Source organism: Protopterus annectens, chromosome 1.part1 (genome assembly GCF_019279795.1).
Source record: "Protopterus annectens isolate FY-2018-M chromosome 1.part1, PAN1.0, whole genome shotgun sequence".
NCBI lineage: Eukaryota > Metazoa > Chordata > Ceratodontiformes > Protopteridae > Protopterus > Protopterus annectens.
In genome coordinates this window covers 1,478,015,995-1,478,029,357 of record NC_056726.1, presented here as the reverse complement: position 1 = coordinate 1,478,029,357, position 13,363 = coordinate 1,478,015,995, and the positions used below count along the sequence as shown (strand labels likewise).

The 13,363-nt window shown below is 46.6% G+C and overlaps 1 protein-coding gene across 1 annotated transcript in view; it reads left to right on the top strand.

Annotated features, from left to right (window-relative positions):
• Positions 1-13,363, top strand: part of TXLNA (taxilin alpha) — a 1,198,503-nt gene that overhangs the window by 595,541 nt on the left and 589,599 nt on the right. The window lies entirely within an intron of this gene.

Genomic DNA, 13,363 nt, shown 5'->3' with positions numbered 1-13,363 from the left:
TCAGACCGGATCAGGGTTTTACTCCAGGTTCTTCTTGGTGCCAAAGAAAACGGGGGACTTAAGACCGATCTTAGACCTTTCCCTATTGAACCTGTCAGTAACCAAGCAAAAGTTCCGGATGGTCACCCTACAATCTATACTCCCCCTCTTGCGGGAGAACGATTGGATGTGCTCTATCGACCTCAAGGACGCGTACTACTACATTCGGATGGACAGACGGTCCAGGAGGTTCCTTCGCTTCCGGCTGGGAGCCAGCCACTACCAGTTCTGGGTCCTCCCCTTCGGTCTCACCTCTGCCCCCAGGGTGTTCACCAAGGTACTAGCAGTAGTAGCGGCCCACCTGAGACTCCAGGGATTACAGGTCTTTCCGTACCTGGACTGGCTCCTAACGGCATCATCAAGGCGTCTACTGTGCTCAGCCAGGGACTATTTCCTTCTTATAGCCCCAAGGCTGGGCATCACCATAAACTGGGAGAAATCTTTACTGCACCCCACACAACTTATAGATTTCATAGGAGGAAGGTTGGACACAAGATCAATGCGGGCCTTCCTCACCCCAGACAGGCTGTCCAGCCTGAAGTGTCATATCACAGCAGTCCTACAACCGTTTCCAACGGCGGCTTCAGTCCTGAGGGCCCTGGGTTCAATGGCAGCAGCTATTCCACTACTTCATGCTCGCTTACACATGCGGGTTCTTCAATGGACCCTACAGGTCCAGTGGTCCCCGCTATACTCCTCTCTCAACAGCCCAATAGCGGTCAGCAAGGCATGCAAGGACTCCCTGTTCTGGTGGCTCCAGTCTCCGGAGCCTCTAGCAGGGAGACCCTTTTGTGCAGCATTCCCCTGAGCCACTGTGACCACGGACGCTTCTCGCCTCGGGTGGGGGGGGGCTTTCTGCGGGCAAGATTGTCCAAGGCACGTGGAACACCTCAGAGACCTCATTGCATGTAAATGTCCTGGAGATGAGGGCGGTGCTCCTAGCGTTGCAAGCACTTCACAGCCTTCTTCCTACGAGGCCTATTGCGATCCAGACAGACAACATGTCGGTAGTCTGGTACATCAACAAGCAGGGAGGAACCAGGTCCTATTCCCTTTGTCGAGAGGCCATGAGAGTCTGGGAATGGGCGATTTCCACCAAACGCTTTCTTGTAGCAACGCACATTCCGGGAAAATCCAACATCCTTGCGGACAAGCTCAGTCGCACCATTCTTTCCCCGCACGAGTGGTCTCTCAATCCTCTGGTAGCGAAGAAGATTTTTGCCATCTGGGGGCAACCCTGTTGCGATCTTTTTGCTTCTCACTCAAACGCTAAATGCGACAGTTTCTTCGCTCTACTTCCCCCACCTGGGGAATCCCCGAGAGACGCTCTGGTGCATGCTTGGCCTCCCGGTCTCCTTTATGCCTATCCTCCACTACCTCTGATGCAGAGGCTCTTGCAGAAAGCCAACAGTTTGGGGAGCAGAATGATTCTCATTGCCCCGTTCTGGCCTCGTCAGCCCTGGTTCCCTTATGTATGGTCTCACAAAGTGAATCTGCCCTGGATTCTGGATCCGATCCCGGATCTCATCTCCCATCCTCTAGAACTTCCGGTCCCGAATCTACACACCCTGAAATTAGCAGCCTGGCTGCTCCAGTTCCATCCTTGATTAGGACTCCCGGTATCTCGTCACCTGTCAAGGCCATTTTAGTGGCGGCTCATAAACCTTCCACTAGGAAGGTTTATCGGAGCAAATGGAAAAGGTTTTCTTTTTGGGCGGTCCAGAAAATTATGGATCCTTTTTCAGCACCTATGTCTGCGGTGCTGGATTTCTTAACAGACCTCTTTCATCAAGGGGCTAGTTCTTCCACGGTAAAGGTACAAATGGCAGCGATTTCCCATTATCATATGGGTCATTAGTCAGCTCCCCTCATGACTGCGAAACTTTGTAAGACCTTTCTCAAAGGAGTTTTTCTGTTGAGGCCACCAGTCAAAGAAGCTGTACCACCTTGGGACCTATCCTTAGTTCTACAGGCCCTTACTGCTCCTCCCTTTGAGCCTGCAGCTTCTGCAGATCTAAAGTACCTTTCCTGGAAGATTGCCTTCTTGGTAGCCATCACATCAGCCAGAAGAGTGTCGGAACTTCAGGCTCTATGCATCAAACCGCCTTACCTTTCATTCTTTCCAGATAGGGTGTGCCTCAGGACCAATCCATCTTTTCTTCCAAAAGTTTCTTCGGAATCTAATATTAACCAATCAATCAACTTACCTGTGTTTTCCCCAAGTACAAAAACAAAGGAGAATATAAGCTGCATTCTTTAGATGTTCATAGACAATTGTGCTTTTACATTCACAGAACGGCTGGTCATAGACAATCAGATCAGCTGTTCGTCTCCTTTGCTAAATTTGCTTTGGGCAAAGCAGTTTCCAAAGTCACACTATCGAGATGGATTGCTAATTGTATTCTGCAGGCTTATGACACTTCAGGTAGGCCTGCTCCTCAAAGGGTTACGGCTCATTCTACTAGGGCAGTTTCCACGTCAGCCGCGTTTAAGTCCCGAGTACCATTGGATGATATCTGCGCGGCAGCCACTTGGGCCTCGTCTCATACCTTTATTTCTCATTATAAGGTGGATGTTGTTTCCAGGGGAAGAGCATCCTTTGGTTCAGCGGTGCTCCGGAACATCCTTCCATGACGGCCGCCCAAGATTTAGGTAGCTGGGGACTCTGTCTCACAGGTTGCAGACAAATGAAGTCTGCCTACTTCAGATTTAGAAGTTATGTACTCACCATAACGTTCCATCTGAGTAGGTGACTTCATTTGGATGCAACCATCCCCCTGACCTTTATACAACGAGAGTTTATGCATCTATTTAGATACTTTTATTTTAGTATTATATAGGCAAACTCAATCTGAGGTCAGTTAGGGCTTGGCAGGGGATTATGGATAGAGGGAGGAGCTAGGAGCTCGGAGCCTAAAGCTTTTGAAATGCCGGCTCGGATCCAATACCCACAGGTTGCATCCAAATGAAGTCACCTACTCAGATGGAACGTTATGGTGAGTACATAACTTCTAATTCTTTAGCGATAATTTGTTCTTTAGTTTCACTGTTTTTGTTTTGCAACTCAGATACTTGCACTTATGGGTCTTGGAGTTTCAGCAGTGTGTTTTGCACTGCATTAGTGACTTCTGTGGTGAACATTGTGAGTAACTGTTGCAAGACTACTGTAATCAAAGATATTTGACTAAGATTGCTGTTGCAGTATGGATCTCGCCTACTTTCCCGCTTCTTTACAGAAATCTGTAAATCCTAAAATCTGGGAGGGCAGATTATGGGAAAATGAAAGTGTGCTTTAGAAACCGGAGTATGAATTTCTGTCCAAAACTGACCCAGCCCAGGAAACTACTAGATAATGTCCTTACCCAGGTGACCTGTTGCCATTTGCATTGTGTGCCAGAAGGTAAAGGATACGTTTGCTGATGGACATCTTTCTGAAAAGAACTGAAGATAACATGGGTTTGTCTCCCTTTTAGCCTTGTGTTCTCTATATTCTTAGCCTGGAAGAGGAGACCAGCTCTGCAGGTGGGTTGTCTGAAAGCTCTGGAAGTCAGGTGTGGACATGGGCTTGGGAGTGTGTGTGGGTGTGGGCGTGTGTGTTCATTCGTGTGGGTGGGCACACGTGTGCAGTTAGTTACTATGTATAAGTAGTTATGACCAGAATTGAATTTCTACTTTTATGTTAAGCATAGTCAACTAGCTGTAGCTTTTTATGTAATGAGTAACTTGGAGTGACATCCCTTGAAAAGGACAGCAGCTGTGTAAAATGTTTAGATGACCAGTTCATGTGTTTATAGTAACCTTGTACAGAATCAACTGAGCTACGCTGTTTGTTTCTGAAACAGTTGGCCAAGTCCTTCGCTGGTGTATCTGCCACCTAATACTTGGCTTCAGGCACCCTCCTAACCCTACAGCTGTGACTTAAACCAAGACTTCTACCTGTACGTATGTATTTTTTCTTTTCTTTATTTTATTTTAAGTAAACCATGACCAATTGCAGGCTCAGCCGATGTTACATCATAACATAACAAAATGTTAAGTTGTCATTCTCACCTTCATTCTTGCTGGATGGGTTCGGAGCCGATTCTCGGCTCCGACTCGGCCTATACTATAGCTCGATAGCTATTTTTACCGGCTCGAGGCAGCCCTATATCCCACAATACCATGCGCTAACTCCCCAGATCTCGTTTGCCGCTTCGCTGCGAGGTTGCCTTTTTTTACCGGCTCAGGTCAGTAAAAGAGAATTTTTTTCAATAGAAATATTTTTCAGATAGTTTCCAGATAGTTTTCCTACTTTATGTCCCTATCGATAGTTTTATTTTTTTCAACCCTTTTGTAGGCTTTCTTCCCTTCCTTTTAGTTAATTTTTATAATCGGGCCTACCTAGTTTCCCCCACCCCTTAGAGTGTGTGTGTGTGTGTGTGTGTGTGTGTGTGTGTGTGTGTGTGTGTGTGTGTGTGTTTTTAGTCAGTCCCCTTAACTCCTTTCTTGGGTATAAGTTGAGTGAGTGTGTGGGCTGACTGTGTTACTGTGTTTTTCTGTATTTAGGACTTATGTCCAAGGATGCTAAGGTCTCGGGATTCAAGAAGTGTGACTCGTGCTGTCAGAAAATGTCTCTGACAGACGGTCACACTTCTTGTGTCTACTGTGTCTACTGCTTGGGGCCTTTACACCTGCAGGACTCTTGTTCCGTTTGTCACGGATTTAGTTCGAGTCCTGCATGAAAGGCGTAACAAGCTCATCCTAAGGGGCTTGTTAAAGCCTGATGACTCCCCGTCCAAGTCTGCATCGGGGAAGTCGTCAAAAACCGCCAAACCCTCGGCTCCAGCTTCTGAGCCGAGGGCTGGTGTTGTCGAGACGGCTCCGACCTCTGTTCCGTCTGGCTCCGAGGCGAGCAAAGTGGGTTCTGCTTCGAAACCATCATCGGAGCCGACCCCAGCGCACAAGTGCTCTAGGTCCCCTTCGCTAGAGTCCGTCAGATCGGCTCCGAGGTCCCCTCTTCTATCGAAGCGGAGTCATAGGACTCGTTCATCGAGGTCTTCCAGGCTCTCTGACCACGACATCGAGAGGTTGGTCAGTAGACTCATAAAATCTCAGGCGCTGGCCCAAATGCTTCAGAGCCCATCTCACCAGACTCTGGCTCCTTCGATACAGTTATCCATTCCTCCTCCGACTCATCTCTCGAGTTCGGAGCCGGAGTTCGTCGGAACCGTGACCTTGCCCACGTCGGAGCCGATACCTCCTCCGACCTCTTTATTGGTTCCGTCCGTGGAGAGGTCCGGGTGCCGGGACTCCATTGTCGGCTCCGAGGGGGCGAGTGGCATCGGACCCTTGTCCGACCCCGCTCTCCTTCTCGGAGCTTCGGCTCTGGTTAGTTCGGCCCCATCATTCTCTGAGCCTTCTCTGTCAGTTCTGGGGGCAGTTCCGGCCTCTTCGGAGCCGGGGCTACCTTTGGTGTCTGATAGGGGAGCCTTCGAGGTGATGAGGCGTGTGCTGGACCCAGTGTCCACTCCAAGGTTAAGTTCTGCGGCTCCTCCCTCTGTAGTGCCTGTTACTGTCTCTGGCCACCCTCCTATACCCAACAGCAGAGATCCAAAGCGTAGGGTACCCACTTTGGGTGTCTCCTCCTCTTCCGAGGGCTCCCCTGAAGTTTCAGGGGAACCCTCTAGGAAAAGAAAATGCAAGAGGAAGCACATAGACTCCCCCGAGTCTGTCACGTCGGACACAGACTTGGATGAGTCTGAGGGTTCCCCCAGATCCCCCTCTGAGGAGGTCTCCTTTTCAGACATCCTGGAGATCCTAAGACAGAGGGGAAATTGGTCCACTCTCAAACCTTCCGAGGACAAGTCGGTTTACCTTGACGCCTTTGGATCTCGCCCTTCCACCTCCTGGGTGTCTCCCCCTTTCGACTCACTAATGGAGGTAGTGGCTAGAAAGGCGTGGGCAGCTCCTGATTCAATGGAACCTACCCCTAGGAGGCCTTCTAAATTTATTTCTGCACCAGATGACAAATCCTTTCTCACCAAAGGTGTTTCAGTTGATGCTATGGTGGTAGCAGCAACCACTAAGAAGGAATTAGCTGATCCTTCTGTACCTGTTCATCCTCCTAACAGAGTCCAGGACCATGGACAGGTACGGCAAGCAGACCTTTGCTTCAGCGACATTTTCTACGCGATCGCTGAACTGTTTGCCATTTCACCCGCCTTCAGAGAGACTTGCTCAAAGAGCTGGGTGAAACGGTACAGGATCCTTCTGCTGCGGGGGTTTAAGGACAAAATAAACTCTCAGCTGGCTACCCTGAACTCCATTGTTAACTCCTCCATGCGGCTTCTCTTATGCAGCCGATGGAGTGAGTAGGGCCGCTGGCACAGGCGTTGCGTTGAGACGTCACTCTTGGATGCGACTCTGTAACTTTGCCGACCCCTTCAAGGCGTCCTTCACCAACATCCCCTTTGACGGTTCGGAATTGTTCGGACCTCAGGTGAAGAATACCCTCACCAGATGCGAGCAACATGGTAAGAATCTCTCTGCCATAGGAGTCCGTTTTTCCACACCTTCTAGACCTTATCCTAAAGGACAGACGGGTGGAAAGATGTGGTTCTGCAAACCACAGGGAGTCGCACCCGCCACACGTGGTGAATTTCCCCCTAGAGGCAGAGGGGGAAATAATAACAGACGCCGCCCCAGGGGCAGAGGGGGTCCACAGAACCAGGGTTCCAGGGAATCTTTCCCTGACCAACCCTTTCAGCATCCCTGAGAAGCTGCCTGACTGTCCGCCTTCGGAGGCAGTCTGGGGAAGATTATCTCTGTATCCGGACGCCTGGCAATCCATCTCCCAAGACACATGGGTACAGAAGATCATATCAGAGGGTTACAAAATCCCTTTCACTTTCCCTCCGGTACAATCGCCAAGACCCCTACCAGACGTACCACCCGCACAAAGGGGTCAGGCTCAGCTAGAAATAAAAAAGCTGTTAAAGAAAAGAGTCATCCAGGCAGTCCCAGCAGATCAGCTAGGATCCGGAATCTACTCCAGATTCTTTTTGGTACCAAAAAAGACAGGAGATTGGAGACCCATTTTGGACCTCAGCAGGTTAAACAACTCTGTACTAAAGACAAAATTTCGGATGGTAACACTGCAGTCCATTCTACCCCTTTTGGGCAGAGACAACTGGATGTGCTCATTAGACCTCCAGGACGCGTACTACCACATAAAAATACACAGGCGCTCCAGGAGGTTTCTCCGCTTCCGGCTGGGAGTCAGTCATTTTCAATTCAGGGCCCTGCCCTTTGGTCTCACCACAGCCCCCCCGGGTGTTCACCAAATGTTTGGCAGTGGTCACGGCTCACCTGAGACAGAAAGGATTCCAGGTGTTTCCATACATAGACGACTAGCTCATTTCCGCTACCACCAAACAGGATCTCATAATGGCCAGGGATTACACTATCCAACTTTGCAACAGCCTGGGTGTTTCTATAAATTTTGCAAAGTCATCCTTGTCGCCTTATCAATGTATAAACTTTATAGGTGCCGTATTAAACACCACAGAAATGTCTGCAACATTACCACCTCAGAGAGTGACAGACATAAGGCGGAATGTTCAGCTACTGTTTCAGCCTAGCAGAGTCCAAGTCAAGCTAGTATTGTAAGTATTGGGCCTCATGGCGGCGGCGATTCTTCTACTTCCATTAGCCCGCTTCCACATGAGACTCCTTCAGTGGATGCTGTTTTCTCAGTGGTCCTTTCAACAGCTGCCAATGACCCACAACATTTTGATAACACCATCTTGCAAGAAACATCTCTCCTGGTGGATGGTTTCCCCTCAGCTTTTTCAGGGCAGACCCTTTGTTCTCCCCCCTCCAGTTGCCACTGTCACAACGGATGCCTCCCTGATCGGGTGGGGGGGGCATTATCAGGGCAGGACGGTCCAGGGCACTTGGCAACAGTCAGAATGCCACCTGCACATAAATGTCCTGGAGATGAGGGCGGTGCTTTTGACGTTGCAGGCCCTTCAGAGCTCTCTTCCCACGGGGACTATAGCAATTCAAACGGACAATATGTCTGTGGTGTGGTACATAAACAAGCAGGGCGGAACAAGGTCCTACCCCCTCTGTCGAGAAGCACTCAGACTTTGGCAATGGGCGATTTCATCTCAACAGTTTCTGATAGCAACGCACATCCCCGGGAAGTCCAACGTCATAGCAGACAGATTGAGCAGAACTATCCTCATGCCTCACGAGTGGTCTCTAAATCAAGCGGTAGTAGACGGAATTTTTCGGAAGTGGGGCCAGCCTTGCAGCGACCTTTTCGCAACTCCGCAAAACAGCAAGTGCCTCGACTTCACACTTTTTCCTCTACCAGGCCAGCCCCTCAGAGACGCTCTTCTTCACGTTTGGCCCCGGGGTCTTCTTTATACCTTTCCTCCCTTTCCATTGATCCCGCAACTAATTCAGAAAGCAACCGCATTGAGATCCAAAATTATCCTCATTGCCCCGTTTTGGCCTCGACAAGTTTGGTTCCCATTCCTGCACAAATACCTACTGGAACAGCCTTGGCATCTGGAACCCCTTCCGGATCTGTTGACCCACCTCACTGGCAAGCTGCATCAGTCTCTACATTCCATCAACCTCACAACTTGGTTGCTCCACTTCCAGCCATAGCCAGGCTTCCCCTTATTTCTCCTCCTGTTCGTGATATCATTCTGGCTTCCCATAAGTCCAATACTAGGAAGACTTATGCGAGTAAATGGAAGCGTTTTTCACACTGGGCACAAACTAGATCTTTAGATCCTTTCCATGGACCCATTCATGAGTTTCTAGACTTTCTGGCGGAGCTTTTTCATTCGGGGTCATCATCGGCCACTCTCAGGGTACAATTAGCGGCCATTGCTAATTTTCATGTTGGACTCTCAGAAGCAAATATTATGTCCCACAAACTCTGTAAAGCCTTTCTCAAGGGCATCTTGTTGCTCAGACTTCCAGTCAAAGATCCACCCCCACAATGGGATTTGAATTTAGTTCTAACCTCACTAATTCTACCCCCTTTTGAACCGGCAGCTTCTTGCTCCCTCAAACTTCTTTCTTGGAAAACGCTGTTTTTAGTAGCTATAACATCTGCCAGAAGGGTATCGGAACTTCAAGCCTTGTCTGTCCGTCCTCCTTATTTGGTTTTTCATAAAGATAGGGTAACTCTCAGAACAAACCCTTCCTTCCTACCAAAAGGGTTATCGGAAGCAAATCTAAACCACTCCATTGATTTGCCCGTCTTTTTCCCAGACTATACCAACGGGGCTGAACAAAAATTACATTCATTAGATGTTCATCGCCAATTACGGTATTACCTAGACAGGACAAAACAATTCAGAAAGTCAGACCAGCTCTTCCCCTCTCATGCTGCAGGCAAGAAAGGGCTTCCGGTATCGAAAGTTACTCTTTCCAGATGCTGACATCTTTTATTACCTTGGTCTATGAGTTGAGACACAGGCAACTACCCTCTAGGCCTAAAGCTCATTCAACCAGGGCACTATCAACTTCAACGGTGTTTCAAGCAAGGTTACCACTAGATGCCATTTGTGCAGCAGCTACATGGGTGTCCAAACATACCTTTATTGCCCATTACAAGCTTGATTTAGCCTCCAGAAATAGAGCTGATTTTGGTTCCACTGTACTCGGGAGTCTGTTCCATTGAGCCACCCAGGACTAAGATGCTAGGGACGCTGTCCCATCCAGCAAGAATGAAGGCGAGAATGACAACTTAACATTAAGAAGTTATGTCTTACCATAACGTTCCATGTTAGTTGTCTTCTCGCCTTCTTTCTTGCGTCCCTCCCTCCTGCCCTCTAGCCTGGATAAGACTCTAGGTTCTGAGTCCTTCCATTTCTGGAGATACAATATGTTGCGTCTTTCCTTGTATCCTTAGTGTTACTAGCAGGTAATCTGTACTCGTAAAAGAGGATTATAATATTATTGTTATTATAATATTACTTTTTATACTATGTCTTAGCTGCCAAACGAGATCTGGGGAGTTAGCACATGGTATTGTGGGATATAGGGCTGCCTCGAGCCGGTAAAAATAGCTCTCGAGCTATAGTATAGGCCAAGTCGGAGCCGAGAATCGGATCTGAACCCATCCAGCAAGAAAGAAGGCGAGAAGACAACTAACATGGAACGTTATGGTAAGACATAACTTCTTAATAATGTACATTATTCAAATAACAATGGTTTACGTTCATGAGCAAGTGTAGAAAATCTGATACAGTATATAAGTAGAAGATGTAACAAACCAAATATTTGTACAGCTGTGCAAGTGGAATAGAAAAGGGAGACTAGAGTTAAAGTAGTAGGAGTCGAAGTGGCAGAGGTATGGATAGTAGTAGATAGGCTAGGAAAGCTAACCGAGACCCGTTAGATGAAAGAGGGGACGACATTGTGCAGTGGGTTTACAGCAGTAATAGTGCGCTAAACTCAATCACAGATTGCGCGTAGTGGATTCAGAGCAGTAATGGTGTGTTAAACTGAATCACAGATTGTGTGTAGTGGGTTTAGAGCAGTAATGGTGTGTTAAACTGAATCACAGATTGTGTGTAGTGGGTTTAGAGCAGTAATGGTGTGTTAAACTGAATCACAGATTGTGTGTAGTGGGTTTAGAGCAGTAATGGTGTGTTAAACTGAATCACAGATTGTGTGTAGTGGGTTTAGAGCAGTAATGGTGTGTTAAACTGAATCACAGATTGTGTGTAGTGGGTTTAGAGCAGTAATGGTGTGTTAAACTGAATCACAGATTGTGTGTAGTGGGTTTAGAGCAGTAATGGTGTGTTAAACTGAATCACAGATTGTGTGTAGTGGGTTTAGAGCAGTAATGGTGTGTTAAACTGAATCACAGATTGTGTGTAGTGGGTTTAGAGCAGTAATGGTGTGTTAAACTGAATTCACAGATTGTGTGTAGTGGGTTTAGAGCAGTAATGGTGTGTTGAACTGAATCACAGATTATGTGTAGTGGGTTTAGAGCAGTAATGGTGTGTTAAACTGAATCACACATTACGTGCAGTGGGTTTAGAGCAGTAATGGTGCATTAAGATGAATCACAGATTGTGTGTAGTGGCTTTAGAGCAGTAGTGGTGTGTTAAACTGAATCACACATTGCGTGCAGTGGGTTTAGAGCAGTAGTGGTGCATTAAGATGAATCACAGTTTGTGTGTAGTGGGTTTAGAGCAGTAATGGTGTGTTGAACCGAATCACAGATTGTGTGTAGTGGGTTTAGAGCAGTAATGGTGTGTTGAACTGAATCACGGATCATGTGTAGTGGGTTTAGAGCAGTAATGGTGTGTTGAACTGAATCACAGATTGTGTGTAGTGGGTTTAGAGCAGTAATGGTGTGTTAAACTGAATCACACATTGCGTGCAGTGGGTTTAGAGCAGTAGTGGTGCATTAAGATGAATTACAGATTGTGTGTAGTGGGTTTAGAGCAGTGTGTGTTAAACTGAATTGCAGATTCTGTGTAGTGAATTTAGAGCAGTAATAGTGCGCTAAACCCAATACAGATTACGCGTAGTGGATTCAGAGCAGTAATAGCGACTGAATCACATTACGTGCAGTAGGTTTAGAGCAGTAATGGTGTGTTGAACTGAATCACAGATCATGTGTAGTGGGTTTAGAGCAGTAATGGTGTGTTGAACTGAATCACAGATTGTGTGTAGTGGGTTTAGAGCAGTAATGGTGTGTTAAACTGAATCACACATTACGTGCAGTGGATTTAGAGCAGTAATAGTGTGTTAAACTGAATCACACATTGCGTGCAGTGGGTTTAGAGCAGTAGTGGTGCATTAAGATGAATCACAGATTGTGTGTAGTGGGTTTAGAGCAGTAATGGTGTGCTATGATGAATCACAGATCATGTGTAGTGGCTTTAGAGCAGTAATGGTGTGTTAAACTGAATCACAGATTGTGTGTAGTGGGTTTAGAGCAGCAATGGTGTGTTAAACTGAATCACAGATTGTGTGTAGTGGGTTTAGAGCAGTAATGGTGTGTTAAACTAAATCACAGATTGTGTGTAGTAGGTTTAGAGCAGTGTGTGTTAAACTGAATTGCAGATTCTGTGTAGTGAATTTAGAGCAGTAATAGTGCACTAAACCCAATTACAGATTACGCGTAGTGGATTCAGAGCAGTAATAGTGTGTTAAACTGAATCACACATTACGTGCAGTGGGTTTAGAGCAGTAATGTTGAGTTGAACTGAATCACAGATTGTGTGTAGTGGGTTTAGAGCAGTAATGGTGTGTTGAACTGAATCACATATTGTGTAGTGAGTTTAGAGCAGTAATGGTGTAAACTGAATCACAGATTGTGTGTAGTGGGTTTAGAGCAGTAATGGTGTAAACTGAATCACAGATTGTGTGTAGTGGGTTTAGAGCAGTAATGGTGTGTTAAACTGAATCACAGATTGTGTGTAGTGGGTTTAGAGCAGTAATGGTGTGTTGAACTGAATCACAGATTATGTGTAGTGGGTTTAGAGCAGTAGTGGTGTGTTAAACTGAATCACAGATTCGGTGTAGTGAATTTAGAGCAGTAATAGTGTGCTAAACCCAATCACAGATTACGCGTAGTGGATTCAGAGCAGTAATAGTGTGTTAAACTGAATCACAGATTATGTGTAGTGGGTTTAGAGCAGTAATGGTGTGTTAAACTGAATCACAAATTGTGTGTAGTGGGTTTAGAGCAGTGTGTGTTAAACTTAATTGCAGATTCTGTGTAGTGAATTTAGAGCAGTAATAGTGTGCTAAACCCAATCACAGATTACACGTAGTGGATTCAGAGCAGTAATAGCGTGTTAAACTGAATCACACATTACGTGCAGTGGGTTTAGAGCAGTAGTGGTGCATTAAGATGAATCACAGTTTGTGTGTAGTGGGTTTAGAGCAGTAATGGTGTGTTGAACTGAATCACAGATTGTGTGTAGTGGGTTTAGAGCAGTAATGGTGTGTTGAACTGAATCACAGATTGTGTGTAGTGGGTTTAGAGCAGTAATGGTGTGTTGAACTGAATCACAGATCATGTGTAGTGGCTTTAGAGCAGTAATGGTGTGTTAAACTGAATCACAGATTATGTGTAGTGGATTTAGATCAGTAATGGTGCACTAAGATGAATCACAGGTTGTATAGTGGGTTTAGAGCAGTAATTGTGTGCTAAAATGAATCGCAGTATGTTGTGTAGTGAGTTCAGAGCAGTTGAATCAGAGTAGATTACATACAATGGCTTCAGAGCAGTAAAGTGCTAAGCTGAGTTGCAATAGATTATGTGTAGTGGGTTTAGAGCAGTAATGGTGTGCTA